This window comes from Mastomys coucha, unplaced genomic scaffold (assembly GCF_008632895.1).
Source record: "Mastomys coucha isolate ucsf_1 unplaced genomic scaffold, UCSF_Mcou_1 pScaffold17, whole genome shotgun sequence".
Lineage (NCBI taxonomy): Eukaryota > Metazoa > Chordata > Mammalia > Rodentia > Muridae > Mastomys > Mastomys coucha.
This window is the reverse complement of record NW_022196899.1, coordinates 32,623,081-32,643,708: the sequence shown is the minus strand read 5'-3', so window position 1 is coordinate 32,643,708 and position 20,628 is coordinate 32,623,081. Positions and strand designations below refer to the sequence as shown.

The following is a 20,628-nucleotide window of genomic DNA, read 5'->3' as shown; positions in this document are numbered from 1 at the left end:
GAGGGGTCTGATTGTTCAGGCAGCATGTGTATGGTAGAGGATTGCAAAGTCGATCATCAATAGGAGGACAGGACCTCGGCCCTTTTAAGGTTCTGAGCCCCAGTGTAGGGGAATGCCAGGGCCAGAAATTGGGAGAGGGCAGGGTGGCAGACATGGGGAAGGGGGAGGCAACAGGGGTTTGTTTTTGTTGTTTTTGTTTGTTTCTTTGTTTTTTGGAGGGGAAACTGGGAATGGAGAAATTCGCATGTAAATAAAGAAAATATCTAAAATAAAAAAAAGTACAAAACTCAAAAAAAATTTTTTTTTCTTCCATATTTGATGTTTTCATTGTAGAAGTTTTCTACGTCCTTAGTTACATTAGTTTCTAATTGTAGCAACAGCCCAGACATACCACCAGAAACAAGCACTTGTGAATGGGACTATTTTCTATCCTGATGTTGTTGGTTTTTTTTCCTTAGTAAGTTAACTTAGAAAAAGCTACTAGTTTTTACCTGGGGGTTTTGTATCCTGTTTATTTGCAGAAAGTATCATATCTAAGAGACTTTAGGGTTGTTTTTTAAAAATGTTAGCTCATCTTAGTGATTTACATACTACTGAGACTGAGTATGCAAGTCACGTACCCTTACTGTCCCTAGATTTACCCTTCTGTTTCTTTGTCTGTCTGTCTCTGTCTTTCTCTCTGACTCTTTGTCTCTCTCTCTGTCTCTACCTCTTTATCTTTCTCTCTCTCCCTCTCTCTTCCCCTCTCTCTCTTTCTCCACTTGCTCTATCACACCCACACACAGAGAAAAAGAGAGAGATGTGCACAAACATTGACTTTTGTATTATTTTCCTTATTAATGTTTAGTTGAGATGGAAGTTTATTGCAGATTCACAGGAGTGCACTCAAGAAGGAAAGAGAGAAGAAGAGGCAAAGCTCCTGGATGTATGCTGTGCACAGGGGTCTCATTGAGACCACTGAGCTGGTCTGGGGACTTCTGAAAGGCTGAGGTGAGGTATGGGGAAGGGATGGTCTGGTCACACAGGTAACCCAAGCAGGTTTCTGGTGCCTCCTATTAGTTTCAGCCACAGGTCATTACTGGCCTCCAACCAGAATATTATGGAATTGCTGTGTTGGAGCCTCTGCTCCACTAGGGCAGTTTCTATCTCCTGATTTCATCCCGGTGACCTTTTCAACTCCTTATCCCCTTAGTAAACTCACTAACCTTGTTTCACTCTGACTCTGAAGTGTTTGCTGCTAGGTAGGCAAGGGCGTAGCTTGATGTGAGTGGAAGCCTTTCAGAGAGAATGCCTCTGGACGCTGGTGACAGTACCATGTTGTCTCCCCCTGCTGCTTTAGGTCCTCCTGACAAGCTCTTAGACTCTGTTCTCTGAGACTCCTCTGCCATGCTGTTCCTTTCCACACTGTTTTAACAGTTTCACTAACTTTCGTTGCCTGCTTGGTTTCCTCACAGTGCTCCACCGTTTGTGCTTTCTAGATACCTAAGGTGCCTTCCTCCCTCCATTTATTTCCAACACTTCTTCCAGCATTCTTGGGATTCAGTAGCTGAGGGTGGTACTTGGTTTTGCGTGTTTATCTGGCCTGGTGTTCTTGAGCATCCTACATCCTAGGTTAGGTTTCTAGCAGAAACTAGGGAAAGCTAAAGGCACTGTTATCACAAATTCTTCCTGTGTGGAATTCTTCGATGGTGATAGGAGGCCACCCCAGTTATCTTTTCCCATTCTTTCTCTGGGAACATGTCAATGGATGAAACATCTTCAGGGTCTACGATTGTTACACGGTCTGTGTTGTTAATCCTGAGATTTGCTGGAGAAAAACCATTTCTACCATCTGAGCCAATTTGAAACAAGCTTTTAATTAAATACTGACCAGGATGGGCTATGGTCAGGACCACTCTCTAGAATTCCCAGTTGAGTGGCCCTGAAACACATTTTACAGAGGCTTATAAAGACAAATCCATAGGCCACCATATTTCCCATGAGACTTTGCTATTTTCCAAGAACTACAATTCCCAGCATTTCAGCAATTTACCTGGTCCATGGGCAGGTGGGGCTTATGAGTTGACTTTGGGACTTGCAGTACCCTCCTTAAGTTGTATCCTGGGTCAAATCCTTGACTCTATGGTAGGTATTTGTTTATATTGGAGTCTAATAACCATCTGCTTAATGGTACCCAGATAGAAATTATTGTTTAGCTGTTACATCAGAGATGTAAGATCCAATAGTAATTAGCAAAAACAAAAGGGCCAAAGGCCGTGCCATGGCTGACATCAGAATCAATGTCTGGAAGGATTTTGGAAATGGATGAAGAATCAATCACTTATTTTATCTTGGGTCCCCTTTTTGCAGTATTTCCTTGAGTACAGCCAGATTATAATCCCAAATGGTTTGTACAGAAATAACAAGTTTAAAGCCATATAATACCTCTTTGTTCTTCATAAAGCAGGTAGGCCATGTGCCCAATCATATTGTAGTGCTATTTCAGTTAATGAATCTACCGGTTGATAAATCTGGGCCCACTTCCTCATATCCCAATTGGCATTTTTGGTAGCCCTTTTGTCCCCTATGCCTGGGATATTCCTGTTGACTTCGCATTTCAGCCTCTTGGAGGCTGGGGGTTAGAGGGAAGGAATGACATACTCTCTTCTGTACCTATTTCCATATGAACTAGGATGTCAATGTCAGGGCCCAGGAAGGCTGAAAGGTTAGTCAAAGACGGGGCAATGGGGAAATCTATCAAAACATCTGAATAGCTGACCCATCTGAAGAGAGAGATCAATCACATTGGCTGGACTGGTTTACATCAGTTTTTAGCAAGTCTAGAACCTGACAGTTTGCAGTCCAAGTTGATCCCTGGATGGTGTCTGTCAGGCAAGCGGAATTCTGCTGAGAAACATATAGACTAGAGACAGAAATTAAAATTAAAAATTAGAAACTTAAAAGAAAACTCTACATTTGGAACTCTCATACCTTTAGTCCTAGTAATTTAGGAAGGGAATTTAGGAATCTCAAGAGCAGGGATGAGATCCCATCTCGGGAATAAACCGGCAGGGAAACAGGCTGTAATTATCTGGAGTCCATTTGACCTGTGGCAAATGGATCCAAGTTTTACGACTTCCTTGACTCTCTGAAGCTTATTGAATTTTTATTTAATAAAAAGAGATGATAGTTTAGACATATTTGCATATCCATGGTATTGAAATCTAGATTATAAAACAGCTGAAATAGACTCATGCCTTTGAGTCCTAGCAAAAACTCTAGCTTTGGATTTAAAAGCAGGAACATTTTTCCTCTGTCCAGAGGACCAGGTATAGAGATTGCACAGAGATGTTTTAGCTGGGTGAAAAGCATCTTTGAGTCTAGACTTATAAGACAACCAAAGCAAATTTACAATCTCGAGTTTAGGACTAAGTATTAAGTAGTCAGTGCTCTACCAGCTTATCAGAACTCCATTGATCAATGTTAAAACTTTCAACCTTTGAAACCTTTGAAACTACTTAAATTATTTTTTATACCTTTATAACTGGTATTTAATATATCTTTTAATCTAATCATTTACCAGAAACATGAGTAGTTATTTCTGACAACAACATTTACAACAGTCGTTGTAAAGCATTTTTCTTTTGTGGAGAACTACACCTGAACTCTATTTATCTTTTACTATGAAGCCTGTTAGCAAGGCAAACCTTTCTACTTTTTCTTCACATGATACCTAGTAGCTTTAGATGAACTGATTCATTAGCTAACAAGTTGGCTGTTGCCTTGGGAGAAGAAGCTGATTGTCAGCTGCTGCCTGGCTGATAAAGGTACAGTTAGCCTGTCTTTGAATGCCATCAGAGATAAGAGAAGGATAATTTGTCACAGGACACATAATCCAAATGGCCTACATGTCAACTAAAATGATAGAGGCTACTCCATAAACCATTATCTAGATGGTCATCCCAGGCTCCTGTGATCTCCATGATGTTGGAGGTAGAAATTCCGGGACAGCTTCAATCTTTGCTACCAAACCCAGATGATGAGAGGCTTTCTTGTGGAGGAGGAACATGGGAAATACTGATCTTACTTTATCTAGGCAAAGCAGAGTAATTGACTCTCCAGTGTCCTGCTTGACCACAGTTTGGGTCAGGCCCTGGCAGCAGGCAAGGTACTGGACTGGTGATTAGCGTTATCACAATCCAGGTGGAGTTGCTGTCCCTGTGCCTATTGTCTTCTTGGAGACCTTGGGGGTCACGGCTACAATCTTGGAGTTTGTCCGTTATAGTAATTTTAAACGTCTTAAATACCATATTCATCAGATCTGACAAGTTTGAGGATCAGTATCTATTAAGTATACATGAGCTAAACAACCCTTGCTTGTTTTAATTACTTGCTTTAGGCTACACCATGGAAGACTATACAGGAGGCTAAATACAGCCATTTTTTCTGTAACTAGTCACATTAGTACTTAGCATGACTACAAGTACATTTATGACATATTAAAGAATCTGATCCATTATGAGGCTACTGACTATAAACTTTTATGTCTTAATTATCTTTAACAGTTTACAAAAACTTAATAACTTTTATAAGATTTAAAATTTTATAGAATTATCTCCCACAATGTTTAGCCTTAAAAAAATAAGTTTTGAAACTAAAGCTCTTTTAGTGTCAAGATAAGACCTTTAATTCATATACAGAGTCCAAAAAGAGACTGGGAACTTTCCTAATCCCTTTATAGTACACCATTACAGGATACAACAGTTTCATATGTGATTCAGTTTATCAAAATAGCTAAAGTTTAACAATATTTAGCAAAAAACAAGAAGGTTAGAAATACATTCTTAAATCCGTCTTTGTTAGCCTAAATAGCACTTAGGTAAGGTGAACCTCTTTGCCAGACTCCTTAGATCATGTCTTGCTGCATCATAAGACTTAGGAATACCTCAGTCTTTGGGGTTTAATATCTAGTGCTCTAATTTTTAGCTTTTTATTTATCTACTTATCAAGATCATATATTAATAATTATAATGAAATATCTTATACATTTAAAATGTCACATAGCCTTACAAACTTAAATAATTTTAAAAGCTGTTCCAAAAATGTTTTTATTTAAATAATATGTAAACTCCAAAGTTTCCTCTTGAGGAAATTTAAAAATCTCTCAACAGTGTACTCTTCCAATATCAAAATAACATACCCTTTTTATTTCAAGAGTAAAGATATAGGACACAACCCTCATCTGTATGAGGCAAAACTAACCTCAAACAGTGCAAACAGTCCAGTATCTCTGAAGTCCATATCATCTGGGTGATTTTTACGTTACAAGGTTTGGCTGTCAGCAAGGAATGTTCTTGTACATGAACTCATGGAGGTTCAGCTTTACTGCCTCATTTAAAAAGCATTGTTTTTAAATCCTATCTTTTATAAACCTTGTTTTTAGGACAAATCAAGAATTTTTTGTAATCCTATCCCAATTTAAAAGTATCTTTAGAGACCTGTTAGAATTGCTAACATTCTTCCATTTGGGTTTAATTAAAATGAGGAACTAAGAAAAGGTGGTGGTGGATCAGGAGTGGGACATCATTGTCTTTAGCTTCTTTCTGCTGACCTTGGGCAACAGCTGTGCCTTTTGGAACCCTAAAAAATGATGGGATAGGGATGCTGGTTCAAGTCTTGGGAGAGTTGGTTGTTTCATTGCTGTCCAGGGTCTCTGGGTCTGTCTGCAGGCAGGTGAGTGGAGGTCCAGTAGAAGCATCTGCGAGAGTAGACCAGAGCATCTGTGCATTGCTTCTCTGGAGATTCTGCCTAAATGCCTTAAACTTGGCAGGATGCTGAAACATATACCTTTTAGAGTCGGATGATAAAGATAAGTAGGTTTGGAATAAAAACTTTTTCTAAAGTATACATTTGAAACTTTTAGGCCCATAATCTTGCTGGGTATGTGGAGGGGAGTCCCATAAATGGAGACTAGGGAGAGGAATCCCACCCTTTGGGATAGGCAACGTATGAGAATTTGGGCTATTGATTGACAGGGGTACTTATCTGGAGGGAGTTCATTTTGTTCATGAAAGGTGGATTCGAGTGGGTTTCCTGAGGCTTACAAGAATCTCTTTAAGAGATAAATTTATTAACAGCATGAACAGTCTTTAAGATGAGCTCAGGGAAGACAAAATCCTTTTGTGGAGCAGAATAGGAAAGAGGGGCTTTTTCTCTATCTAGAAGAATGAATGTATATTAATGTAGCATAATGAGAAACATCTCTAAGTCTATATTTAGCAGACAACCAAGGGAAACTTGAATTTGTCTCTATGGTAGTTGATCATATAGATTTACCATAAGATTAACCTTTAGCTTATAGTTAAAAGGCAATCAAAGTAAACTTAAAATATTGAACTTGTGATTATGAAAGTGAGCTGCATCGTGGGACGTTTTATCAACGTTGGGTTATTTTATCAGAACTCCATTTTATCAGAACTTTCAACGCCTTAATATAACAGTGGCATAGAAAGGGGAAGAATTCTGAAGTATTTTTCTTCCTTATACCATTTTCCTATCACCATCCAAGATTTTTATATCCTCTAACCTTTATATCTTAAAATTATTGACCCCAAAACACCTTCCTAGAAACTCAAATATTTTCTTAGGTCCTTATAACTTAAGCATATATATATATATATACATATATATATATAGATATATATATAGATAGATATATATATATATATATATACATATATATATATATATATATCTTCAGACCTTGCATAAAGTTTATATCTTTTTTCATCCAATTATTTATCATGAGACATGAGTGGTTGATCACTGGGGAACAGTCACTGCATACTGATTTTTTAGATATGGGAGTAGCAAAAGGTTACATCTGAAATGTGTGTATCTTTTATCATGAAGCATGTAAGGAAGGCAAATCTGTTTGCCCTTCTGATAAGAGGTCTGGTAATCTTAACTAACTAGTGAATTGACTAATTAGTAAGACTGTGACAGATTAACCCGGGGTAAGGAGCTAATTGTCTGTTTTCTAGCTGTCAAACTGCAGTTTAGCTTAGCCTTCAATGTAATTAGAGACCTGAGAAGGATAAATTATAATTTAAATATTGTATACTAATTAAAATGACAGAGATCACTCATAAGGTTATTGACTATTAGCTTGAATTTAACTATAGTGGCTTTTATGAGGTTAGAACTATTATAGTGGCTTTTGAGACTAAAGTCAGGTCTGAGCCTTAAAATTCATGATTTTGAATTGAAGCTTTTTTTCATAACAAAACAAAACCTTTTAATCTGTAAGCACAGTCCACAAAAGGATTTGAAACCTTTGATCTTTATATACCTTTGTGTACCATTATAATAATCTATAGCTTATAAAAATGTATGGTGATGTTAAAGCTTAATAACATAAAAAAGATGTAGCAGCTTGTGTTCTCATGCTAATTTTGTTACCCTCCCCCCCAAAAAACCTGTTTGCAGTGTCCCTTATATAGGCTAAAGGAAACCTGCCCTCAGTTGGTTCTGACTGGGAAATAAAGGTGCCCACAGCCAATGGCTAGGCAAGAGGACAGAGGCAGGACTTTTAGGATTCCAGGGCAAGAAACTCAAGGGAAGAGAAGAGTGGAGTCCACCATGAGAAGCACAAAAAGACAGAGCACACCAGGAAGGAGCGGGAGGGTGAAATGGCTGAAATGTAGGTGCAAAGGGAAAGGGGCCCCGTGGGAGAGCTGCCTAGAAGGAAACAGGGCAGCAAAGATAAAATATAGATTTAGAAAGTGTTAACTCATAAATACCAGAGGGGAGAGTGTGCTAGCCATGGGAAGGTTTGGAAGTGCCTAGCCACTGAGCTAATAAGGCATATTAAAAATAATGCTGTGTATGTGTGTGTGTTTGTGTTTGTGTGTGTGTGTGTGTGTGTGTGTGTGTGTGTGTGTGTGTGTGTATCTTTCTTTCATTAGTATATCCAGAGCTCTTGGGAGGGTGAAGAGCCACAGGCACCCTCCAGAAGCTCAGAGTGATTTAACATTTCACCACTACAAAAACAAGGCTAACATAAAAGGCTAAAGCAGTAATTGTTAACCTTTTAATGCTGTAAACCTTTAAGGTAATAAACCATTTTTAAATAGTGCAAACCTAAAGCAATATTATAACATACCAAGACAGGATAGAAAGCATAAAAATTGTATCTCAATTAAAAAGTGTCTTTGAAAATCTGCTTTTCTAGTCTGCTCTGATCACCTGGTGTTGACTTTAAGTAAGATGGTGGTGGAGCCAGAACTTTCCACAGCAAAGACGGCTGACAGTCATGTGACTGTCTTCAACCAAGATGGCAGTGAGGCCATAGCTCCACCTTTTCCAGCCCATAGCAAAGGTGACAACTGGCCACATGTTGGTTATATCACAGGATGGAATGTCACATGATTTAAGATTACTGGAGCATAGACGTTCTAATTATTATTTTAGCCCTTGACTTTAAAAACATGTGTGAGTTTGAAAAGAGTGAGCAATGACATATTTTTAATACACCATGAAATAGCAGTAGAACAGTATAAAATAAATGTAAGTGTATATATGCTTAAATAGCATCTGAAACAAACAGCATTCATTTACACAAACTATCACTGGCTATGTGCTAACAAAGAGACAGATGGTTAAACACATTTTAAATTAGCTTTTGTTAATCTGAATGGAACTCTATGATCTTGAAATTTTTATCATCATAAAAGAAACATTTTAAACCAGGGTTGAACTGTATATATAGTATCTTATAGAAATATTACTTTGAATTTTTATCATCATATGAAATTAAATTGAAAATACAAGCCAAGTTGCTTTTGTGACCTAAAAGGAGATTTTAATAATAAACAGAGTTAATTAGGATCAAGAAGTTTTATAATTGCTGTTTCATAATTAAAACCTTTATTTTGTATAAGAGCAGAATAGAAAGAACTCAGAGATAAATGATTTTTAGGAAGTGGAAGTTCAAGAGTAGGCAGAGTGAGTTAAGTGTAGAAGGTATTTGGATCATCTGAGGCGAGAATTTGGAAATCAAATAAAATCTGGAGAGTGCAACTAGTGGAGCAAAGGCAGGAAGTCAGCATCTGGGGGCAGGGTGGGACAGGTAGAGCAGCAGAACTGAAAGGAGGCAGGGGTGAGGCACTGGGGGAGAGAGTGGCAGGGAAGCTAGAAGGAGAGACGGGGAAACAAAGGTCTATGTGGGCCAGGGCCTTATTGACGGAATGGACCTCAGTAGAATTTGAAATTAAATCACAGGGAAATGATCCCTTCCTCTCAGGAGTAGTTTGACTGAGACTAGGCAGGAAGAAATGGGGCTTAGAGAAAAGAGAAATAGAGAATCGCTTTCCATTTCCTGATCACTAGTAGTATTTGTAGAAATATTATTAAAAAGGCAAATAAATTTAGGATGGAGGGTTTTTTTTTAAGAGGAATACCATGCATGAGGTCATTCCTGTAGATGAGAGAGAAGAAGTGGATTGTCACTGCAGCCTGGAGCCGTGGGCATCTCCAGACACAGGAAGGACAAAATCAGAAGCTGTTCAGTGGGTCTTCACACTACTCACTCAACTAGGGTCAGAGCGTAGCCCTGCTAAGCCTGGGGAGACTCAGTGCCTATGGGCCTTAGTATTAAAGAGAGTTTATTAGTGGTAAGGGGACCTAGAGAAGGGAGGTAGAGGCAGAGAAAGGAGAGTGTAGTCTTATATTTTTCAAAACCTACTTTTAATAATGGTTCATAAATGTTTGAACATCCCTTATAGCTCACCATCCACCAGAGGTAGTGGAAAGAAAGGTTATTAGGATACTGGGAAAGTGGACCTGATTAGAAACGGTTCTTTGAAGCAAATTCCATCTGTGTTGTTAGGAAATCAGCAGTTCTGTTCACAGAAATCATCAGTGGCAGCTCAATTGATTTCCAAACACTTCAAGAATATAACCAACCATACAGTTTAGTAGAGTTGGGATAGCAGACACGAATCAGCAGCCATGGCACAACCTAGCACACCTAGCAGGCCTCAGCCATATTGGCACAAGTCAGCCAGAAGGACCAGGACCATCAGGGACATAGTGCAAGAAAGTCAAGCCTCCGTCACTGTCTGTTGAGTCCTATTTATACTCTCTTCAAACATCACATGCCCTTCACAGGTCTTGCCTCACCTCACCCTGGGTCTTGCTTGCCTCAGCATGTAAGTCTGTGTCTTAGCAAAACTCCATGTGAGTTTGTGTCAGCTAACATCATGAGAAAAAGAGGAAAGGCCAGCCAGGAACATGTGGTTGGGGGAGAGAGGGAGGGAGGGCGAGAGAGAGAGAGAGAGAGAGAGAGAGAGAGAGAGAGAAGAAGAAGGGAGGGAGAGAGAGAGAAAGAGAGTTTCACACACACATACACACACACACACACACAGAGAGGAACAGTACTTGTTATATGGCAGCCAGCCTCATACCTGTCTGTGGTTGCTATGGTAACTTGGGTGGAGCCTAAGAAGAATTGCTAACAGTTGACCCATACCACAAGGTTGCCCTTAGTCTAGAAGATGGTGAAGCCATGGGACATCTACCCTCTCCCTAGCAGAGATGGATGTCAGTCACCTGACTGCCTAAAGATGGCAGCAAGCCCATGGTCTTTGTATCCCAGAATGGAATCGTGACATATGCAGACTTTTAACCATCAACCTCATGTTTATGAATTTTAAGTTAACTCTTTGTTACAGGTATTACAATATTATAGATTTTTAACTGTACCCAGTACACTTCTAAGCCAACAATCCTTTTAGCTGTTCTTCTTTTGACTCTGGAAATTGAGACTGGGTCTGAAAAAAAGGGGAAGGGTGAGCCATACCCAATTTCATAGCCACCCTTTCAATAAAGTACAACAGCATAAAACACCTTTAGTATTGCCCATACCCAAATGATATTTAAATCCTTGTTACATTAGATCCAGTGCCCAGAACACCCAAGGATAAATTCTGAACCTGGCTGGCTGGCTGTAACTGTAACAGCTGAGTTATAACCAAGAAACACTGAACACTAAACTCAGGCATTCAAGGAAGGGCAGTCAGAAGTAAGCATACAGTGGCCACCATACATTCAAACATTACAAAATATATGAATAAATGTGAATAAATACATGGATAATATAACTCCTCCAAAGCTATAGGGTTTTTTTTGGGGGGGGGGGATGGAGGGGAGCACTGCTGAATCAAATTTCCAGAATGCTATGGTCCCTGCCTGCATCAGAGAGCACCACAGGGTTCCAGGACTTCTCCTGCCAGGATCCACTATATCTCATGTCCCCAATGTTCTGCATTCACACCAAGTGCTCTAGATGTGAAGTTTCATCACAGACAGCCCACACCCACGTCTAACAGGTGACAAGACCTAGGTAGCAAGTGGGGCTCTGATTAAAGGAGCCACTGATGTAGGGCTCCACACTGTCCCAAGTCAAAACATATAAGACAGCCATCAGACAAGACACAGCCAAAATAATCATGGAAAACAAAGAGTCAATGACAACAGAAAACATGTGACAATGACGTTTAACATTGAATTGGTGTCGCATACAGGTTTCACTAGTTTGACCAACAGAATGTAATGGATAAGAGGTTATTTTAGTTTCCTTCTTGCACAACTTCTAGATTGCCTGATATCTCCACACTGAATCTTTCCAAACACCAGGACTGACCCAAAGTATCCTGGGGTGTTCTTGGCTTTGTAGTGTAGCCTAGGCACTGGAACCATGTGGATGGTACTGAGTTGCTGGGCCTCCCCAAGTCTCTTGACCTAGCTCCCAGTGTCACCTGGGCATCCTCAGCACTCCAAGGCAGGTCAGAAAATGACTGGTGAACTCCCAATTCACTAGAAATAACAAGTAGGCTGTGGAACGTCCCTCTTTGTGTGAGATAAAGGATTTGGTGGATCTTATCAGGCCCCCTATGTCCCCAAATATGGTACCTCATAACCAGAATCCAGTGTCCAGGCAGAAAGGGTCACAGGAAGGTAACTTACCAAAAAGAAAGCCTCCATAAAAAATTAATTATTTTAAAAAGGCTATCCTCTTTTTTGAGCATGGCTGTTTACTATTTTAGGGGTGGTCTGAGGCTCCAGAGTGAAGAGCCTAGCTTCAGAATTTGGGGTGGAATGTTCTTTCCTGTCTCACTATGGCCTCCAAATGTTGAGATTAGCAGAAAAAAAAACCAATTCCACCATCTGAGCCAATTTGAAACAAGATTTGAATTAAATACTGACCAGGATGGGCTTTGGTAAGAACCACTCTCTGGAATTCCTGACATACATATTGTAGGGGCTTAGAAAAACAAACCCATGGATCACTGTTCTTTCCCATGAAACTTTGTTCTTTTACAAGAACTACAATTCCCAGCATTTCAGAAGGTTACCTGGTCCTTGGGCAGGTGGAGTTAACAGGTTAAAAACTTTGGATTTTATAATATCTAGTACACTAGGGAGTATACTTGTGGTGTTTTATAGTCTACAGTACCTGAACCTTCAGTCTCTACCCTTGAGTCTCAAAAAAGCATTCATCAGTCCTCTGGTCCCCACTTGGTCTTGAGCTATACTTAATTTTCCAGTCCCTGGCACACTCCAACACAGGTTGGAAAATAACTGGTGACTCTGGCTGAACTCCCAATTAACCAGAATTCTCCTATGGAGTCATCAGTTTGACCTTCCCTGCTTTGTGTTTTTGAGACCATGCATCATCATGGGGAAAAGAAGAGGAAAAGGAGGAATCACAATTTTAACAGAAGCATCAAGACTGCCAATACACAGTGAGCAAAACACCCATGCAGAGGCACTGAAACTTAGAAAAGGCACAGGAAGAAAAATATTGACAATCAGTGTACAAACTAGAACAATGGCATATAAACATTAGAAAAGATTGGTTTAACTCTGAGATGTTATCTCAGATGTTATCATTAGTAAGGATGCCATGTCTCAACTTCAATTTCATTGAGGCTGTCAGCCAGACCCCCAGACCCGTAGATAGGAAGAGAGAACACTGAGATAAGAGGAGGGATCAGTTCAAGAAGAAAAGTCAGAGCCAGTGTGTGGTGGCACAGGCCTTCGATTTCAGCACTCCGGAGAGAGAGGCATGTGGAGCTCTGTGAGTTCAAGGACAGCCAGGCCTACATAGCAAACTCTAGGCCAGTCAAGGCTGAATAATGAGACTCTATCTGAAAGCAAAGCAAAGAAAAAGAAACCAAAGCAGGAATAAAGCTTGTTCCAGGAATGGGACTTAATAGTGCTTCCTTTCAGACATTTATTTTTAAGTGCAATACCTAACATGAGTCCTTCAAACCTATAAGTAAAAAATATGATAGGATGAGGTGGCTTTTCTGTTTGTCACTTTCTCTTCCGTGATAGGTGGATGTTTCTGAATCTCCGGGCAATACTAACATTTAAAGCCTTGATTCATTCACAATTAAATACCTCTGAAAAGTGGCTTAATAGTCTTGGGTAATATGCATTCATACTTCTTTACAAACTATGTTACAAATTACAAATACTAGTTCCTGCCTGGGTCAAACACAGTGTTAGTTTAACTCTGTAAATGTTCAGTTTGGATCCTGTCTGCCTTTTGAGATGTGCAGAACTGCCTATCCTTTTCTGACCACTGGGAGTCTCTGCTGCATTGTAAATATATTTTATAATTTCTGAAGCAAGAGTATTTAAGTTTATAATTAGGAAGAAGACATCACAAATTATACATTTTGTTTACTTGTAAAAAGAAAATTATTTTGAGTAAATTTACAGCGGGAGGCGACTTTTCCTTAAAATGACATATTATGAAAATTATATTCATGTTTAAATATAAATACCAAAAAAATGGAATTTTTACTACCCTAAACTTATGATCTTTAAAAGTTATAGGTTAGCCTGGCAGTGGTGGCACATGCCTTTAATCCCAGCACTTGGGAGGCAGAGACAGGCGGATTTCTGAGTTCGGGGCCAGCCTGATCTACAGAGTGAGTTCCAGGACAGCCAGGGCTACACAGAGAAACCCTGTCTCGAAAAACCTAAAAAAAAAAAAAAAAAAAAAAAAAAAAAAAAAAAAAAGTCAACAACTAAAGTTTCTTTCAATTGAATATCTTTGCCAAAAAGAATGAGTAAAGAGATACTAGAAGACAATTAGAAGTGGAATGTGTTATCAAAGTTTGTGTTGTTTTGAGCATTTTGCTCTCAATGAGCCAATTAGTGCTTTTAAGAACTCAGAATCCTCCAGTAATGGTTTTCTCAGAGTCTAGGCAACAGAAGGCACCCAGGGAAAATTGAGTAACAACACATGTTTAACATAATGTTAGCAAACAGCTGAAATATGTGTGCATGCATGTTCGTACATGCAAGCCACAAACATAGCATTACATGCCTGCACGTACAACTTGTACCTAACTTTTAGAAATGACTTCCTGTTCACAACTTTGTGGAATCTCAGGGTCCACACTATTGAGAAACTAGAAAATGAGCCTTCTGCTGCTTCATACTCAACACCAAGCACTTGGGTTAGAGAGAGGTTTTCCCTGCTTGCAGGAGAACAGCAGGCAGGGAAGCTGGTTGGGAAGTTGTCCCTCAAAACTCAGCTGGTCAAGGTTCCCTAGCCCAGCAGTAGTTGACTGTTTCTGTAGTGCTTTCACAAATGTGTGAAATGTCTCAGGAGCCCAGCCTCTTCTTCTGGGGGAGCTATTTCAACTCCTCCTAACTTGCTAGGCAGCACCCATTTTAGGCACTCACACACCCTGCACCCCTCCCGCAGAGGTATATGCTGTCCTCCCTTTGTGTATGAAGCCCAGTGGGGGTAAAGGGTTTCCATTCTTTCTCAGGCAACTGTCTTCTTTTATGTGTTAACCTTGATGTAGCTTTCTCTGGTCTCTAGTTTCCTGCCGCATGCCTACAAGCTGTTGCTGACACAGAGCTATGATCCCATGAACCCACACTGAGACGGGAGTGAAACCTAAGAAACAGGTGTTGAGAAGTCTGTGGCAGATGTGTGGATGATGCTCAAACGTCTGACTTAAGGGCAAAAGGACAAGGACAGGAAACAGTTCGGATGTCAGCATCCTGACAGAGAGTGGAGCCCCCAAACGGAAGGGACAAAGCAAAAGCAGTGTGTGTGGAGAACACTCCACACAGCAAGCCTGGAGCGTTGCTACACACACAGTCCTGTCTCTGACTTTAAAAAGACTCAGTGTTTTAAATTACATTGATTGCATTAAATGCATTTCCAGATTCACACTAATGTGTCTTTTGTATGGCAAATGGAACATACCATTGGGCAAAGATGAGTGGATTCCCCAAACTGTCCTCAAAAGCTACTGACAGGATTCTGGAGTTTCAACTTTTGTGTGGCTTCAGTGATTCTCTCACAGAAATTTTATTCTTTTATTATTTTAACAACTCCTCAGAGAGATGTTTAAAAACATGTGATTAATTAAACGAGAAAATGTAAAACTCATCTTCCGAGCCATGTTTTTGCTTTGTGCTCAGGTCGTGGCAGTCAGCTCTAAGAAGCCACCTATTCCCAATGGGCCCATGAAAAACACAATTGATAGCAAAAGGCAGGAAAAAAGAGTGATTTAGTCCATGCAGCTCCTTTGGGGAAAGGAACAAAGAGGTCCAATGAGGTTTGAGTCTAAACAGAAGGAAAGAGGTACATAGCTAAGTTACTCTGGTCAGGGAATGGTCCATCATTACTGCTCTTATAGGAGATACTTCTACACGGTAGTCTGAGAATAGTCAAAATGTATAAAATCGCTTTCCAGGTGTGCCCTTTAGCTGGCACAAAGCCAGTTCCTTCTCTCAGAATGGGAGTCCTAGGGAAATTCCTTCAGAAAGTCTCTACTGCAGGATAGTGAAACTGAGCCCTCTGCATCCATGCCCAGTTCAGTTTTGATTGCGGTTGTATCACACATATGTCAGAGCCATTTTCTCACCAGGTGTATGTGTGTGTGTGTGTGTGTGTGTGTGTGTGTGTGTGTGTGTGTGTGTGTTCAGTTCAGTGCTGCTGTGGCTCTGCTTGTTTTCTGCTTCAAATGAGTCTCTGAGTAGCAAAAAGAAAACGACAACAAAAACCCTATATGCTCCATGTCTTCTACCCTGACCCCACTAGATGCTATCTAGTGACATGCACAGACAGCAGTCTGGCGGGCTCCAGGAAACCTTATATCCCTGTGGGGCCCTGACAAAGTCTGTAGCCCTTGGACTTGAACCTTTGTGGCACTGAGATCCAGTGAGTAACTTCTTGGTTTCATAGTGAGATTGCCTCTAAACAAAATCGATGAACAGCAACTGTGAATATCAGATTTTGCATGAGCTTCCGAAGGCAAAAGAAACCTTTGTTGCCCAGGCTGTTAGAAGGCTGCAGTCAGCCAGTAGGCGTGCCCACCAAGGTCACATCTCCTTTAGGTCACAGCGATAAGGTCTGTTTGCTGAACTATCAGTGACTAACATTCCACTCTTAAAAGGGTGGGACTCAGAATGGTACAGCTGTCACCTGGGTGGTGAGGGGGACGTAGGACATTTGGCTACTACAGAAAGAGGGAGGAGGATGCTGGCAGCTTGTCATCATTTGTACTTAAAAACACCCTGTGTCACACGAGCCAGAGGAAGGTGGTTATAGATGCTTCTTTAGGTTTGAAGATTTCTTCCTGCATCAAATAACAAAGAAATAATGTAGCTGGAGAATGGTTCTTGGAAATGGGATGTTTGAGCTGTTCTCCAAAGCCCCTCCTGAGGCTAATCAGGGTAGTACCTAATATGGTGTTGTGTACTGGACTACAATTCCCTCAGGTCTCCATAATCACTCCACTGCTCTAAGCCTTGCTACTGAGACACTGACATGTGACCCTCAAGAGGTGGAACTGTGGCCTGTAGCCACTGCTTGCTTGCTCAGCATCTAAGCTCCTTCTCTCCCCAGTGTCTCTCCCCATCCCTCCTTTCCTCATCTGGCATAGAATCCAGGGGCTCCTTTAAGAGAAAAAAGTAGAGCTCAAAATTTACAGCTTACAGCTGGAATGCAAACCTGCCATGAGGCCACAAAGCAAATACTAGATCAAAAAACAAAAACAAAAACAAAAACAAAAACAAAAACCAACAACAACAAACAAGCAGACAAATAAAAACCAGTGTTGTGGGGCTTTTAGCCTGCTCCTCTCAGCCAGCTTGGGGTACACTGTAACTTTTCTGAGGACCACCAGTCTCAGAACAATGTCCATGGAAGTGTTTTCAACAATCAGACCACAGACAGTCCCTCTCTCTCTCTTAAATACTAAACTCATTTTTTTCCTTTAGCTTTTGTAGATAAAAAGGTAGGATCTTTTTTTTAAAAAAAAAAATTATTTACTACTATATGTAAGTACACTGTAGCTGTCTCCAGACACTCCAGAAGAGGGCGTCAGACCTCATTAAGGATGGTTGTGAGCCACCATGTGGTTGCTGGGACTTGAACTCAGGACCTTCAGAAGAGTAGTCAGTGCTCTTAACCATTGAACCATCTCTCCAGCTCATAGGATCTTATTTTTAAAAGGTCAATTTAATTCCTTAAAGCCAATTCAAACATTTCTCTATTGAATTGAATTTGGGCAATAGAAGAAGGGAAACTGCTGTTCTGTGAACCCGAATCACAGGAGAGATGGAGAAAGAAAGGGATTTCTATTCCACATAGGCAGCTGGTCATATGGCTTCCACAGTCATGAACTAGAGAGGTGATTGCTGACACTCAGCCCAGTTTCTCCTTTGTAGTCACGTGGCTTCCACAGTTTCAAAGCAAAGAGAGAAGTCTGCTGGTGCTCAGCCTATGGTCTACTCTCTTATTCAATCCAGGATCTCAACCAATAAAACAATACCACCCACCATTGGGCAGCAGGTTTTTCCACCTCAATAAACCCAATCTAGAAATTCTCTCACAGACATTCAGAGAGGTCTGTTTCCATGGTGATTCTTAATCCAGTAAATTGGCACTGTAGATTAACCATCACAAGGCACTCCAGCTTCTTTAGCCTTTTGTAGCCACTTTCACTGTATCTGCAACTACAAGGCCCTGCTGATGACACAAGAGGCACTAAACTGCATATGTGCCTGCCCCACGGTGAGCAGAGATGAAGTTTGCTGACTAACGTTCTTCAGGTTCTTCTACAATCCTCAACTTTTCAAATCTGCCTGAGAAAAGCAAGGAGTGACTCCTCTGGGGCTGTGGTGTAATTTTCCTTAGCCACCTGCCTGTGCGTTAAAGCTGACCTGAGTAAGTTGTTGGTTGTGCAAACTGAGTGCATGTGAAGTCATCATAGTTTCAGATTGCATGCATGTGTGGTTTCTGCATGGACATGTTTCCAACCAGAAACTTAGTACTACTACACACTATATATTAAAACCCTATACACATCTTGGAAAATGCGATCGTTAATTTAGTGAAGTTCAGAATCCCCAATTTTAACTTTCTTAAATATAAATTTAAGTTTTTATCAGTGAAGTCAGCAAATACCATGCTGTTCTGGTAAATCCTAGGCTAGGATGGAACCACAATATAGAACTCCATATTTCAGAGTTAGTTACAAAGCATAACCATGCAAGGAGAGTTTATTATTCAGTTGACTTGGGTTATAGGCCTGGTATTTGGGCTGTTAATGGAATAAACATGTTATTTTTCTGAGTGTTCTATATGAATACTTTTTTTTCTCTCTCTTCTTACCTGGACCACCTCCTCTTTTTTTCCAAATCATGGAATTTCTACAGAAACATGAAGGAGTGAGTTGATGATATCAACTGGGATAACGTCTGAAGGGGGAAATGAAGGTTGCTGGGACATCTCATCAGGTGGTCTGCATATCATGTCAAGTTGTGATGTTAGGCTGAGGGGCCATGGAGAGCATCCAGGAGTTCCCTTGGATGCCATTAACCATATGTTGTTAATTGTGTCTCTTGTTCCTCTGCTTTCTTTTGTATTATCTTGCAATAATTGTTCCATACTGCAACATATTTCCCAGGCCACTTATGATCTGCCTTCAATTATCATTTTTAGTACATTCTGAAATGGACAAAAACTAGAATTTAATTTGTTTTCTGGTGTTTCTGTTGTAACTTTGTTTTTTTGAAATGGGCTTGATGTGCAGCCCAAGCTAACTTTGAACTCTTAATCCTTCTGTCTTGGCTTTCAGTTACCATACCTAACTCTCAAAACATTTTTATTTCATGCATTGCTTTGCTCTTTACATTTGAAGCTACATTCTTTTTGTAATGCATGGTATGTGTGTGTGTGTGTCCATATATGTATATGTGAATCACTAGGAAATAGTCTTAGTGAAGGGTTCTCTGTAGGACTCTCTATGGGAGATACTCTTAACTGAATTAATTAACTTGGAGAGATACAGCCCACTGTAAGTAGCACAATTCCCTATGCAGGAGGTACTGAACTCTATAAGAGTAGAAAAATGAAGCTAAGAACAACTAAGAGCTCAACTGTGGGTATGATGTGATCACCTGTCTCAAGTCCCTGTCATTGTAATGTCCCTGCAGTGACAGACAGACAGACATCCCAGAATTAAAAATAAAGTACACTGTTTCCCCCCCTAAGATGGCTTTTGTTGGGGTGTTTTATCATAGCAACAGTAGTGAGACTAGACTAGGAACTTTGTAGCTTTTTTTTTTCACACTTTTTAAAAGACTCCATTGGTCTTTCTGCTTCTCACTTAAGAGCAGATGCTGTGGCCAATGATGGGTCTTTTCAGAAGAGAACATTTCACAGGTTGATTCTTCAAGGGCTGTGCCCAGATCTTCAGCCTCAATACCCTAAGTGATGCCCCAGAATGACAGACAGGATTTCTTCCTAGAGTCTGGTTGGAATTAACCTCAGAATGAGAGGACCTAGCTAGGAAACAATGCTCTATTACTGTAATTAGTTATTCAGAACTAACCACAGTCCAGGCTCTGCTAAAATAACTCAGATACCCAAACATGTCCAAACACCAACCTTGATGAAAACAGATAGATGAATAAATCCATAAATCAACCAAAAATACACACTGAGAGAGAGAGAGAGAGGGAGAGAGGGAGGGAAGAAGAGAGGGAGAGAGGGATAGGAAGAGGGAGGAAGGGAGACAGGGAGAGGGAGAGGGAGAGGGAGGAAGAACAGGAATAGGGAGAGATCCAGCTGCAAATCCCAGGGCTAGAAGCAGCAAACTGCTTCCACTTAGCTCAGCATTCTCCAAGCTCACAGAGCTCTTCTTTGTTACATTAATAAGTGGAGACATGAAGGGGCTGTACTTTCAGAATCCACCCCAGGGTTATCAGGGAAGAAACAGCTCTTCTGTTAAAGCCACAAGTCATGGAATCAGAAGCCATTAAGAGTGTCCTTGGCTCTGCTTTATTCTTACTCAGTCATCCTAAAAATGTCCCTTTCCACTGTGTCTGGCTAGGGTTTCCCTGGTCGGCTTTTAGGAAGGCTTTGTGTCCACAGGCATTCTTGCAAAACCCCATCTTAGTGCGGTCTCAATTCCAGTGAAAGCTACTCTTGCAACAAAACAGACAAAATAATGAGATACTTACCCACCTTTAGATGCTCTTTTATGTGTGCAGCATGGAATGGGGGTGGGGTTGAGTCCATGCATGTATATTTGAGTGTAT

The 20,628-nt window shown here is 40.4% G+C and overlaps 1 long non-coding RNA gene across 1 annotated transcript; it reads left to right on the top strand.

The window, feature by feature from the left end:
• The first annotated feature begins 851 nt into the window (after positions 1-851).
• LOC116094809 lies at positions 852-15,244 on the top strand. Its single transcript, XR_004120326.1, has 2 exons — positions 852-990; positions 14,888-15,244. It is a non-coding gene; the product is annotated as an uncharacterized LOC116094809 (long non-coding RNA).
• Positions 15,245-20,628: the final 5,384 nt, after the last annotated feature.